Raw genomic sequence first — 14,810 nt, 5'->3', positions numbered from 1 at the left:
GAACCATGAGATCACGACCTGAGCCAAAATCTAGAGTTGGGTGCTGAACCGACTGAGCCACCCAGGCGCCCCCATTGAAATTTCTAAAAACCACAGCAGCTAAGCATTTGCCTGAAAATTAGACGTATACTTGAAGAAAGAAGTCAGGATATGTTGTACTAGGGGATAAAAGGTACAGTTGGGTTCTTGTAAAACGTGTTCCAAGTGAGGCTAAACCAGGGGAGGGGATCCAGATGCCCAACTGTGTCCCAGCTGCCACCGCAAGGCAAGGACAACTGGGGATCCGGAGGGCGCCTTGTAAAAACTGTCAAGTAAATACAACTTTTGTCCCGTTCCATTAACAGTGCTCAGGGGCTAGAAGTCCGCAATCAAGGGGCCAACGGGGCCAAACTCCCTTTGAAGGCTCTGGGGGAGAGTCCTTCCTTACCTCTTCCAGCTTCCGGCTGTTGCTGCCAAACTTCCACGTTCCTTGGTTCGTAGTTGTCTCACCGGGTCTCGGCCTCCGCTGTCACGTGGCATCTTCTCTCCACGTGTGTCCGTACCACTGCTCACGCAGAACCACATCATCTTAACTTGATTACGTCTTCAAAGACCTCGTTCCCAACTCGGCTCACGTTCACAGGGCCTGGAGGCTAGCACCTGAACACAGCTTTGGGGGCCACGCAATTCAACCCACAACCCCTAAACGTATAAAACCGATTTCTTCCCTCCTTCCTTCTATTTTATGTAGAAAATGTTGGCGCCTGTTGGCATCCTTTCTCTCTTCTGTTTTGGCCCATCAGGCTCCAGGTCTGTCATTTTCGTTGGTGGCTGTTAACTTTACAATTCGGTCTTTCGATTGTAGAATATAATAAATCAAGACTGTGGCTGAACTGGAAGCAGAAGTAGTATCTCCCAGTGTTAGTGTTAACAGCTCTTTTAGAATTTGTCTAGCAGGTTTTCTGGTCTTTACCGGAAGACCCCCCCCCCCCAAAAAAAAGTAGTATCTCCCAGAGGTGGCTATGGTAGCGGACAGGATTTGCGCTTTCCCTTCTTAGGAAGAGGGTGAGGGTGTCTTCGTCTCAGCTGGAACAGTTGCCTGCCGTGGGGCAGATGCGTGATGCTGTCCCTGTCCTTGTTATGGGGTAGAGTGATGAGGGGAGTGCCTGGTGACCAAAGGGTAGACCATCCCAGTTATCCGTGGGAGACTGATGGGGGTTGAACGAAAGAGGAAAGAAGCCATTTTTTGTTTCCTGCTTCTGATGGAGCTTCCAGAAGCTCCTGGGTGTCTACTCGGTCAGGGCAGTTCTAGCACCTGTAGCAGCAGAGTGTGCCCTGCCCTCACAGAGCTCTGACCTTGGCAGTGGTGGTGACAATGGTAGGTAACTGTGGGCTCCTGCCTCTTTAGTGTGAGTAGGGGCTCTTGGCTTACTTCTTCCATTCCTTCTCCGATGTTCTCCCTTGCTTTACGCAGATCTGAGTTTCTGACCTAGATCGTTGTCCATCTTTTCAAAGGATTTCTTGTAACCTTTCTTGCAAGGCAGGTCGACTTGTGACAAATTTCCTTAATTTTTATTTGTCTGAGAAAGTCATGACTTTATGTTTGAAGGATCATTTCGTGCGGTAGAGAATTCTAGTTTGGTGGATTTTTCTTTCAACATTGAAAATATTTCACTCCACTCTCCTCTTGCATGGTTTCTGAAAGGAAGTCTGATATAATTCTTGTCCTCGTTCCTCTGCAGGTAAGTTAACAAAAAATAAATCTCTGGCTTCTTTCAAGATTTCCTCTCTGTTTTTGATTTCCTACAGTTTGAATATGATATGTGTAGGTGTCGAATTTTTGGTATTTATCTTACTTGGTGTTCTCTCAGCTCCCTGCATCTGTGGTTTGGTGTCATTAATTTTGGAAAATTCTCTCACTATTACTTAAACATTTTTTTCAATTGTCACCCAGTTCTTGGATAGTCTGTTCTGCCTTTTCAATTTTTTTTTCTCCTTGCATTACAGCTTGGGAAGTTTTTACTGACATATCTTCAAGCTCACCGATTCTTTCCTTAGCTGTGTCCAGTTCCCTGAGGAGCCCATCAAAGACATTCTTCATTTTTGTTACAGTGTTTTAGCTTTCTGGCGTTTACTTTTGATTCTTTCTTTGAGTTTCCATCTCTCTGTTTACATCACCCACCTTCCGCGTTGTCTCCTTCTCCTGTTAGAGCCCTTAACATATTGACCACTGTTATTTCTAAATTCCTATTCTGATAATTCTCAACTCTGTCACGTTGGAGTCTGGTTCTGAGGCTTGCTTTGTCACTTCAGACCGTGGTTTGTGCCTTAAATTACGCCTTGTATTTTGTTGTTGTCGTTGAAAGCTGGACAGGATATATGGGGTGAAAGAAACGAGATAGTTAGACTTTTGACATGAGGTTTTGTGTGAATCTGGCCAGCAGTTAGGCTGTGTTTACCCTTTGCTGTATCTATGGCATCAGAGGGTGACATTCCCTCTGGGGTCACTGTTTTTGTCTGCCCCATTGTCTCTGGCTTTTCCTAGAGACTCCTTAAATGGGGTCACAGGCCTGTAGGTCTTTCAGCTGTAGTCACCGTTATTATACAGAAGCCCTGATTGATGTGGTGGGAAGGTGTGGGGGCAGGGAAAGTGTTTTTCAGTCCTGTCCTTAGGTCTTCCTTCCAGAGAGCCAGAGTTGGGTATTTCCCTTCCCCTGGTTGGTTATGTTCTGGCAAAACCCCCCTCGGTTACATCCGGTTACAGTTTCTCTCGAGGGCAGGCTTTTCTGAGGAGAATAGAATGCTTTGGGCTTCTTTAAAAATGTTCACTCCGTCACTCCCACTCCCCAACCGGAAGCAGGAGGGGATTTTCCACCCATCTTCACTGTGGGAACCTGGTAGGGCTCCTGGAGTTTAAAACTCAGGAAAGCAGGTGGGAGGCCTTTGGGACCAGGCCCCGCAGAAGTTCTTAACCCCCAGTCTAGAGCACTCAGAGCCTCCAGTAATTTGTCCATTATAGTTTAAGTGTTCCGACAGATGCTGGCTCTGGCTGTGCACTTCTGTTCCATGTCAGCTGTGATTCTCTGTGTCTGTCTGTCTGTCTGTCTGTCTCTCCAGTTTTGGGGACAGCAGTTTGCTCTGTGACCTCAATTCTCTGGTGGATCCCAGAAGAGTCACTGAATTTTAGCTTGTTCCACTTTCGTCTCGTTGGGAGGACAGGGGTGACCATTTTCCAGCTCTTTGCAGGTTGGCCTGGAAACTGGAAATTCAAATACAACTTTTCAAGTTTATCTTAGAAACCCTGAAAAATGCAGAAAATTATTAAGTAGAAAATAAAAATCTCCAATAATTCCACTACATAGAGATACTCACTGGTAAACTATGGGTAGATATTTTTTTCCTATGCCTATGTGTATGCAGGTGTAATATATGGAACATAGTTTTTAAAAGAATTAGTCTATACATAGTTTCACAGCTTTCTTTACTCACAAAATTATAGGCTCTATACTTCCCCGTGTCAGGAAAGGTTCTATATTTAATACTGTTATTAATTGCAAATATTGCAAAATTTTTTTTGCAATAGGTGTTATTGTATTTAATACTGTTATTAATTGCAAATATTGCAAAAGGTGGCTTATTGAATCATTCATTACATGTCTCTGGCAAAATTAATTTTAAAAGAATATTTTGTGAGGCACCCAGGTGGCTCAGTTGGTTAAGCATCCAACTTCAGCTCAGGTCATGATCTCAGGATTCATGAGTTTGAGGCCCTCATTGGGCTCTCTGTTGTCAGCACAGAGCCTGCTTCAGATATTCTGTCCCTCTCTCTCTCTGCCCCCCTCCCTCTCCTGCTCACGCTCTTTCTTAAAAATAAACAAACATTTAAAAATAAAATAAAATGATCTATTTTGCATCTTGTTTGTGTATAGAAATGCAAAATATTTTAGTGCATGCTACAGTGTACTTGCTCTGTAGTCATTTTCCGTGGGGGCAAGAAGGCACATTGGTGAATGAAGCTGGCTTGCCAACTTTGATTGCTTCTCCTCCCTTTGTCACACCATTGTGTCGTTATCACATCATTTCCATTTTAGGGTTAAAGACGGTCTTATACAAACAAGAAGCATGCAAAAAGCACTAAGCACACCCATACACACCACCACATACCAAAATGGCACACACAAGCAAGCAAACATAACTCTAAACAAGCTATAACTTCAAACTCTCAAAAACACATTTTCCCCAAATCTCAACATTCCTTTGAGTCATTTTGTAATTTTCTTACATCATTAATATCTCACTGCCATGTAAAGTCTATGCCATGTAAAGCCTTTTGTTTGTGGGTTCTATTTATAGTGCCTTTGTGATTTTCCAAATGCAGCCAGTCTACAGATCACTCACCTTTCGTAAGCCCCACGCTCTGCATAGCACAGCTTATCCACGTCTGTTAGCGTAGAGGAGACCATCGCCCACCGGACCCCACCAATCTAATAAAAACCCACGAGAGTCTTATTTTCATGCTCCCCTTATCTGTTATCTCTCACATTCAATTAGCTTCCATGTTCCTGTGGGTTCTTTTTCCTCTGGGATGTCTTCCAAATCCATCTTTTCTGGTACCGTCTTAGCACAGGCCCCCATCCCTTGCCACCTGACCTATTATAATAGTCTCCAGGCTGTTCTTCTTGCCTCCAGATTTTCCGTGTTCAAAACCTCTCACCACAACACTTTGACCTCCTCAAAATACTAATCTGATCATTGAACTCTCCCAGTTAAAGGTGAAGTCCAAATGCTTTTGTGTATCGTTCAAAGCCCCCTCGCATTCCCATTCTCGTTTCCAGCTTCACCTGATGGCAATCCTTCCCGTTCCCAATTCACCCTCTGGATTACCCTGCCCCCTGTTGCAGCCTCTTTTTTTCTCTACTTTATCCTTCAGAGCTGGTTTGATGTCACCACCTCCAGGAAGTCTTCTTTTTCCTTTTCCTTTTTAGGCAGAGTAGATCGCTCCATTTTTGGGTGCTTTGTCAGGGGGTTTCATATAATAAGACCCACTTGGTACCATATTACAGAGCAGATGTGACCTCTATATTCCCTGCTGTGTCTGAGCTCTGAGGGCAGGGACCACGGGGCTTTCACCTCTGTGACCCCCCCTTCACCTCCCAAACCCAAATAAGTAATATGTGGTCAAGAAGGGTTTTCGAATAATTGGCATTCATGCAAGCCTACTTTGAGATAGTGTGGGAAGGGGTGGGGGGGGGAGGAGAGGGGCAGAGGGAGAGAGAAAGAGAAAGAGAGAAACTTAAGTAGGCTCCACAATCTTGGGATCATGACCTGAGCTGAAATCAAGAGTCAGATGCTCAACTGACTGAACCACCCAGGCGTCCTGAGATGCTGTATATTCTTAAAGGAAAACATAGAATTAATTCAGGAACTTAGTGTCTGTTGTTTTTGTTGTCATTAAACTTCTGAGAGTTTCAGGGATGAAAAATTGTGTTACACTGGGGCAGGATCCTCTAATTAGTACTCTTGCTGGCCTGAAAATGGCAATCCTTCTGCCTGAAGGCTTCAGATACACACATTAAAGGAAGTAAACACAGGGAGGGTCCCCGGACGCAAGTTGGCTCAATATTCTCATTATAAAACAGATGAAGAGATGGGACCTGGAGAGGTTAATGGTGTTGGCCAAAGTGAATGGAGGAGAGAAGCAGTATCGAGAATTCATTCTAATTCAGACTCTTTTTCATTAAGTCAGAGCTTAAAAAAAACAAAAGCTGTGATTAAGACTTTTGCTAATTCAAGTTAGTCTTTTCCCCAAGTAAGCTGAATTAAGGAGCTATAGTTATAGCTATTTTTTTTTCAACCGGCACAGTTTTTATTAGAAAGTACTGACCCACATATAGTCAGGTGATAATGGACCTTATTGTCTGTTCTCATTACCTATCACCGGAGGATGCTGGTAAAGTAAAGTGAAATAAGATACTCCCCTTGAACTTGAAAATATCGACTTCACAACACTCAGAATGCATACGTAACTGGTAGCACCAGCTGTATGAGTCACTTGAGAAGGAAGGTCCAGGGGTGCCTGGGCGGCTCAGTCGGTTAAGCCTTCCGACTCTATTTTGGCTCAGGTCGTGATCTCAGGGCTCATGGTTCAAGCCCCTCGTGGGGCTGCATGCTGACAGTTCAGAGCTTGCTTGGGATTCTTTCTCTTTTCCTCTCTCTCTCTGCCCTTCCCCTGCTCATGCCCCCCCACCCTCACACCTCTCTCAAAATAAATAAACTTAAAAAAAAAAAAAAAAAGGTCTGAAAGACAATCCATACCACTTGAAATGACTTGCTTAGAATTTCAGGGATGTGACCAGAATGTGATTTTACTAAGCTGGTCAGTTATACTGTACCATAGAATATGGCCTGTTAAGATTCTTTTAAGGTAGAGGGAAAGAATTGTGTTTATCCAGTATTATCCAGGGCCTAACACATGGGATCTAGCATTTATGAGCATCGAGATCACTACAGAGGGATATACTCCACAGTACGGCAATGAGAGTTCATTCATGGCCTAATTAAAGTCTCTCTAGAGGCAATCCAGCCATCCCTCTGTGTGTTGATTCTGTGCATCTCAAACAATCTTCTGGTTCCAAATGGACTTTCCTGATGTTGAGAAGTGGGCAATGTAGATGATAAACTTTAAATTTCCAACCATAAGAAAAAAAAAATAGCTTCTATTAGAAACTTTTAAAGTGATGTTATGGTTTATCCATCAGTCTCTTATGAGGTTGGTTAATGTGAACCAGAACTCCTGCATCTGGGTATGCTGAAAAAACCCTAACATGTCCAGATCTGCTGAAGCTGAAGACCAGACTTTGGCATGCCTTGCTTACTGTAGGAAACTGCCAAGGACTGGGTAGCCAGAGGCAGTTTTGTGTCTCTTCTCTCTAACTTCAGCCCAAGACTGGTACTGTCTTTTAAGTCGAAAGGAATCACTAAAACATGACAAAGATGGGGATTTATCGATATTATTTCTAATACTAACCTGCACTGTAGTTCGACATTTATATATTCTGCTATCCTCTCTTCCTTCTTCCCTGGGACCCAAATTAAGTTGTCCTCCCAATGCACCAGGGATGGGTCACATGACCACCAGGAAAATTAGTTGGTCAGAGAAAGATAAAGAGCATATGATTTCACTCATATGTGGAATTTAAGAAACAAAATGAACCAGAACAACAAAAGAGAGACAAACAAAAGCATACCAGACTCTTAACTATAGAGAACAAATTGGTGGTTCCCAGAGAGGAGGTGGGTGGGGGGATGGGTGTAATAGGTGACAGGGATCAACAGTGCACTTATCTTGATGAATAACATACAGAATCGTTGAATCGTGATATTGCACACCTGAAACTAGTGTGACACTGTGTGTTAATTAGACTAGGAAAAAAGGAGAAAGAAAGAAAGAAAGAAAGAAAGAAAGAAAGAAAGGGAAAGAAGGAAAAGAAAAAGAAAGAAAGAAAGGGAAAGAGGAAGGAAGGAAGGAAAGAGAAAGAAAGAGAGGAAAGAAGGAAAGAAGAGAGGAAGAAAGGAAGAGAGGAAGGAAGGAAGAGAAGGAAAGAAAGAAAGAAAGAGAAAGAAAAGAAAAAGAAAGAAAGGGAAAGAGGAAGGAAGGAAGGAAAGAGGAAGAAAGAGAGGAAAGAAGGAAAGAAGAGAGGAAGAAAGGAAGAGAGGAAGGAAGGAAGAGAAGGAAAGAAAGAAAGAAAGAAAGAAAGAAAGAAAAGGAAAGAAAGAAAAGAAAAAGAAAGAAAGGGAAAGAAGAAGGAAGGAAGGAAAGAGAAAGAAAGAGAGAGGAAAGAAGGAAAGAGGAGAGGAAGAAAGGAAGAGAGGAAAGAAGGAAGAGAAGTAAAGAAAGAAAGAAAAGGAAAGAAAGAAAAGAAAAAGAAAGAAAGGGAAAGAGGAAGGAAGGAAGGAAAGAGAAAGAGAGAGGAAGAAGGAAAGAAGAGAGGAAGAAAGGAAGAGAGGAAGGAAGGAAGAGAAGGAAAGAAAGAAAGAAAGAAAGAAAGAAAGAAAAGGAAAGAAAGAAAAGAAAAACAAAGAAAGGGAAACAGGAAGGAAGGAAGGAAAGAGAAAGAAAGAGAGAGGAAAGAAGGAAAGAAGAGAGGAAGAAAAGAAGAGAGGAAGGAAGGAAGAGAAGGAAAGAAAGAAAGAAAGAAAGAAAGAAAGAAAGAAAGAAAGAGAGAGAGAGAGAGAGACAATGGATCTCGTTAGCCATTGTGAATGGGGAGGAGGGAAGGAAGGATTGAGCTCTTTGAACTAGTACCTCTGGTCTAAGGACCTGCATTCATACTCCTCAGTGTTCTTATTCAAATATCATTTGCAATGTGTTGTGAGAGGACAAGAGATCGAGAAGCACTTGTAACTAATCTTAACTCACAAGAGAAGAGAAAGCACCAAAGGAGCTGGGCAGCCGCACCATTTTTCTCTTGAATTGCTATTGGGTTAAGGCCCCAAACCCTAGGCTGGACCTTTAGGCCGCCCCCTCCTACTCAGCAGTGTCTGTGTTTAGCTCACTTTTCCAACACCATGAATTAAACCACTGCTCCCAGGGAAGAAAAGGCCATGGGTGCCAAACCGTAGTTTTCCCACCAGAAGCCACCGACCTCTGTGTCTCTCAACTTTTCAAGGAGCCTCTGGTGCATCACATGCAGAGAAAGACCGGACACATTTGTTCCTTGGTACACATACCGAGGACCATGAGATGGGACGATTTCAACATATACTTCTCTGGTGTTATCTTCTGGGGTTTTTTATTATGTTTTTCAGAAATAGGATTGGATAAATAAACACACAAATAAATAAATAACTGAAAATCTCCTGGGTATTGAAATATGTTAGGCAAATTCCACAATGTTTTTATTAGACAAAATAAATGTCTACGGCTGAGGCACCCAGGTTTGTTCCAATAGCTAAATAGGCCTGGAAAAAGAGCCTTCGTTTGGGCAAAAATTAGACTATGACCAACCACATAGAAAATTCTCCCTTGTAAAGGGTTTACTTTCTGATTTTTTTTAAGCTCTCCACAAATAGAGCTTTATGAGGAGAATATCCAGAAGTCTTTAGTAAAGTTATAGAAACAAATTAGAACCATATAACCCAATATGGGCTCATCATAAAACATGAAAAAGCTATCTTTTTTTTTTTTTTTTTGGATATTTTCTTTTTTCCTTCTTTAATTCGGATTATGTACCACCATTATTTGTCTACACTAAATGCCGCAAGTATTTTGTTTTATGTGCAATTTACCAAATGTACAATATACTAAATTTTCTGTGCAGCAGAGAATTACGGCAATGATTCCCTTTCTGGATAATATCAGGGCTAAGTGCCCGTACTTTAGCCCAGAGTAGAAACATAGCCACTCACACACAGATAACTGTGTCTCCAAATTATCAGAAGGGTTTACTCGGTGTTATATACAACTATTGAGAACAACCTGAAATGAGGCATCTCTGAAAAAAGACTACAAATTCTCAGTATTTGTATCATCTTTCTAGGATCGTCGATGCAGAAGTCTAAAATAATCCAGGGGAAGAGGAAGGAAGAGCACTGAAGCCATAAAAAGGATGATGCACGTGGCCGAGGGAAGCGAGTGGCCATGTGAAGTGAGCATCCAGTCCCGTGGCTTCCATAGTCCAAGATCTCCATGTATCAGACGTTCGACTTCCAACCATTCACTAAAACTCCCAGCCGCAATTTCTTCAGGAGCAAAACAGTCCCGAGACCATGGTTGGTCCTTTCTCACAAAAGTTGCAAATATATGACTGTTATAAAAGTACTTTGTAAACCATGAACGGCAGGCATTATGGTAAAACCGTGGCTCGTGAGTAACTTGTTCTGCGCGTGTTCCGCAAGACGCGCGAACGGGTCTCATAAATTTTAACTTGATAAACGAGCGACGTCTCGTCATACAAGTTGTACGTGACGCCGAACATCACAGGATCGCAACTGAGCCAATGGTTCTTGACATTCGCTTTGATATACAAGTGCTTTGGGTTACAAGCGTGTTTCCGGAACGAGTTATGCTCGCCGAGCCAGGTTTTACTGGATTTAACTTTAAAAATAAAAAAGAAAGAAAACCAGCTCTACAGTTTATTGAGCATTTCCTATAGGCCCAGCATTTTACCAGGTGTTTTGCATGCTTTTGTTTCTTCCCACAACCCCATGCGGTAAGTATCCTTATTCACGTATTAGGACAGAATTGTTGCTCACATCTCCCAAGCCTTTCTTTGCCTTCTTGTTGCCAGGTAGCGTCATCTCCGTTCTCCACTTTCGGCTCTGGGGCTGCTGGGTTGCCGAGAAGAAACCCCAGGCACCTTACACTTGACTTTATCTCCTCTATTGCGAGGCACCGTGTGTGTGTAGCAGCTTGGCACAGCCAGCGGGAGAAAGCGTTGAGTTAATCGTTAACTTTGTTTTCTTCCACTCTTCTCAAATGTGCCAGACAATGAAAATTGACCGTGACCTTTCGGTTAAAAGGAGGTGGAGCCTGAAATGATGGCACAGTCCTCCGAGCCAGTGACCTACAGCGTTGCAAGTACTTCGCGTGTCCTCAGACTCTGACTTGTCCCCTCCTGGCCCTTCTCTGCAGGTGTTTCTGTTCCCTGTGGCTCTTACCAGGGTGGGGTTGGTCTTTTAGCTCATGTGCTGAAATATAGCAGCCAACTCGCAATAGAGAATAGGGTTTGTTCTGGGTGCTCTCCTGTCTATATCGACTGGATCAAAGGGAGATCCGTCTGGAATCCACTTAGCGTCCTCCCAGATGGTAAGCTTGCTTCCAGATGGCACACGTAATAGGAGAGAAAGAACTCACTGCACATCATCATAGCACCCGGGAAGGCCCTGTGACCTTATTTCTTTCAGGATTCTTCAGGATTCAGAATAATTTTGCCTGCCTTAGATTTTCACAGAAAGTTTTTCCTCTTCCTGAATCTCGGACTGAAATCAGGGGTCTTCAGAGAGCGATGGTGTTATGTCTATCCACCCACTGACCATCCATAACTACGCTTACGGACTGAGGCTGGATTCGTCATCTGTTAGGAGTCTACATGAATTTGACCAAGCCGTTATCAAACTCCACAGGGCATTCGGGGGCTTTTGTTACCAAAGTGCTAGCCCCTGGATGCAAAGCTAATATTTGGCTGATCCTTGAAAAATGGATGACTTTTCACGAAAACTGCACCGTCCCGGGTGTATCACCAACTTAATAAATGATAATTCCCACTGGCAAGATGCGAGACCCTGAGAAAATCACAGGGATGTGTCTCAGAAGAGGCAACATGGTGGGCTCTCCTATGAACCAGGGGTGGAAGCTGGACATTTGGAACCTGGGGTGCTAGGCAAGCAATTTCAGACAGGACGCATCCTACCTCATTAGCTTTGTTCCTACCCTTGTTAATGCGCTTTGCTCCAGACTTCCCCACACGTAGCTTTGTGTGGCCTGGACAGTTCTATTCATTCAACCGAGAAACAAATGCTTATTCATTTTATTGGGGGCCTACTATGTGACAAGCTCTGGGCTTGGAGCTAGGGACACAGGATCGTGATAGTCAGCAAACTTCTGGTGGAGCCTGCACCATCCCTGCTGTCACTGGCCAGGCACGTGTCCTCTCTTGATTCTTGGCTGAACTTCTCTTCAACGTGCATTGGCCAGCTCCCTCCAGGACCCCTTCTTCCCCCACACCCAACCCTGTGGAATTTGTACCTCTGCTCTGAACTTGCTCCTGCTGTCTGTAAACCTCAGTCCAGTCAATAAAGTGTCACCACGGGGCAACCCCAGTTGAACCCATAAGCTACGTGAGCTTGCTCACAGCCCTTTGGCCGTCGACCCAGGAACAAAAGTTCTGGACCCTGACGAAAGTTCTTGAGGCCCTGGATCCATAGACTGGTTAGTAGGTCATTTAACTTTATTTGTTTTTTTCTCCTAGCCAGTCAGAGATTACAAGCATTCATATGCAGGTCAGGGGCCAAAAATACTGTGGTCAGGGTGGAGTGGTGAGTGAGAGGTCCCTACGTGCTCACCAACACTTGCTCTGGAAAGGCCACAGACGGGGCCCTTCAGCACTCCTGTGACTTTGCACGGTGATTTGAGCCGTTCGCATGGCCCAAGCCCTTAGGGATGCAGATGCCATACGTGTGAAATTGTGTGATTTATACAGGAAATATTTAGATTATATTGGCAATGTCCACGGAGATAGGGCTTGCTAAGCAAGTTAAAGGAATTCCTATCTTTTTTTTTACACCAAACTCAAAGCAAAACAACAACACCCCCAGAATGGGGGCCAGAGAATGCAGACAAAAATTTATACTAAGAGAATAAACAGTTTTTAAGTACCCTGGAACTCTCTGTAAACACCTCTTCAGGTACAAGCAACTGTAAATAACTTTTATCTGTTACTAGGCAAACACCTTGTGGGAACATTTGGTTATTTTCTGTCCACTTCTTATTTCTAAAAGGGCTAGCTTTGGGGCACCTGGGTGGCTCAGTCGGCTGAGTGTCCGACTTCGGCTCAGGTCGTGATCTTGCGGTTCGTGAGTTCAAGCCCTGCGTCAGGCTCTGTGCTGACAGCTCAGAGCCTGGAGGCTGCTTCGGATTCTGTGTCTCCTCCTCTCTCTGCCCCTCCCATGCTCATGCTTTGTCTCTCTCTGTCTCTCAATAATAAATGAACGTTAAGAAAGAAAAAAAATTTAAAAGAGCTAGTTTGGTGGACCGATTGCAATAAAGCATATTTCTTCAATAATTCCGATGGGCTTTGCTCCCCACCCCTGCTGCATCATTCTGAAATTGGTGAAGGTGTATCGTAGTCATAGAGAACCAGTTAGAAGGTGCTTTGAGGTCATTTAGCCTCCAGGCAGAGCTGTCCCTAAAACTATTTTAGACCTTTGGTGGCTTGTATCATTATCCTGCTATCTGTAAAACCATTACGATGAAATGATGTCACCGTATGTCAACCGCGTTTTATTTTTGCAAAGTGCTTTAAAACCCTCATTTTTATTATTCCCTAGGCAGTCCTGAAATTACAATTTCCTGTTTTCTTTTTTTTAATTTTTTTTAACGTTATTTATTTTTGAGACAGAGAGAGGCACAGCATGAACAGGGGAGGGGCAGAGAGAGAGGGAGACACAGAACCTGAAACAGGCTCCATGCTCTGAGCTGTCAGCACAGAGCCCGACGCGGGGCTCGAACTCACGGACCGTGAGATCATGACCTGAGCCGAAGCCGGACGCTTAACCGACCGAGCCACCCAGGCGCCCCTCAATTTCCTGTTTTCAACTGGGGAGCCTGAGGCACAGTGAGAACCTCTGATGGGATTTACACAACCCCTGCCTTTCGAGGCCCAGCGAAAGAGAAGAAGAGCATGGGACACACCCCCCCGTCCTGTTTGCCCGTTTGAGTGTGTTTCGAAGCACGACTCTTCTCTCCCCTTTGAGCCCTTGGGAGTATGTTCTCCAGCCTCGAGAGGATGTCCTGGTTCCCAAGGGGCTCAGAACACCGCCACCCCCTGCAGATGTGGAGACTGCCAGGTGGGAGAGGGAAAGAGCAGGAAGAAAGCTCCATAAGGATGGGAGGGAATCAGGAAGCGTTGCCTCTCAGGCAACTGTCCGTGCAAAACCAGGGCAAGGCTGCCCTTAGCAACTACTTTGACAGGAGCGAGGTGCCGGTCCGGAAACAATAAAGCTAATTTTTGTGGAGGGCGTGCTAATCAGGCAACGGGCGGAAGGCCGTCTTGTACATCTTCACCTGAACGACGGAAGTCAGTGGTATCACCATTTCCTTTCTGCAGGTGAGGAAGCCAAAGCATAAAGACAGGAAGTCGTTTGCTTAAGCTCACAGGGTCCATAAGCTCGTCTGACTCATGACGGAGCTGCCTGTCCCGGGAACCCAGGTAGGGGAGTGGGAACAACTCAGCGGAAATTTCTGGGCTTGGGGTTGCCCAGAAGTAGATGGCCGACCGTTTGTGCCAGATCTGAGTCCATAACGGGCCACCAGATAAAGCTGTATGATTGTCAGCTCTGGGGATTGTTGGAGTCTGTGTCATTATTTTCACTTTTTTTTTTTTTAATTTTATTTATTTATTTTTTTGGGCATAACACTTATTTGCAGAGAGCCTAAATCCCTTGGATAGGCATGGTGCTTATTCCCAGAATAAGCATGTCTGTTGGCAGAGCTTAGAAGCGTGGGTGTCACAGTCCAGATAGGGGTGCCGAAGGCCAACGTTGAAAAACTAAAAATGAAAAACCCATCCCTCTGGGGTTTCCATCCATTCACTCAGAAATAATCAGAATGTGAGCAGCTGGGCACAACGTTAACCAGCAGGACACGGAGGTGAACGATACGGGTTTGGTCCCTCTGTCATGGAGTTTATAGCCCGGGACAGGGGTTGGCCGACTCTAGCTGCGGGCCAACAGCTGCCTGTTGGTGTAAATAAAGTTTTATTGGCACATAGCCACGCTCATCCACTCCCATATTGCCTGTGGCCAACTTTGCACTAAAACAGCAGAGTTGAGTCATTGCAACGGAGGCAGAATGGCCAGCAAAGTCTGAAATATTTACTATCCGGCCCTTTCTGGAAAACGTTTGCCAACCCCTGTCCTAGGATAACATTTATTTTTCAAGCCTGGAAATTTTTCTTTTGGAAGAACACATTTATTTACCCTCATCCTGGTCATCCGTTAAGATTCTTCACTAGCCAGGTTGCTTCCTATAAAGACAGGGGTCATCACTGATGCTGAGAAAAACAGGAAATTATAATAACAAAGGAACCACCAACATTTACCGAGCCACTCGC

General features: G+C 44.3%; 1 non-coding gene across 1 annotated transcript; it reads left to right on the top strand.

Annotated features, from left to right (window-relative positions):
* Positions 1-901: 901 nt before the first annotated feature.
* LOC132668120 (U7 small nuclear RNA) lies at positions 902-964 on the top strand. Its single transcript, XR_009605478.1, has one exon. It is a non-coding gene; the product is annotated as a U7 small nuclear RNA (small nuclear RNA).
* Positions 965-14,810: the final 13,846 nt, after the last annotated feature.

This window comes from Panthera onca, chromosome B2 (genome assembly GCF_046562875.1).
Source record: "Panthera onca isolate mPanOnc1 chromosome B2, mPanOnc1 haplotype 2, whole genome shotgun sequence".
Taxonomy (NCBI): Eukaryota; Metazoa; Chordata; class Mammalia; order Carnivora; family Felidae; genus Panthera; species Panthera onca.
Note: the sequence above shows the minus strand (reverse complement) of the source record. Positions and strands in the feature narration are given on the sequence as shown.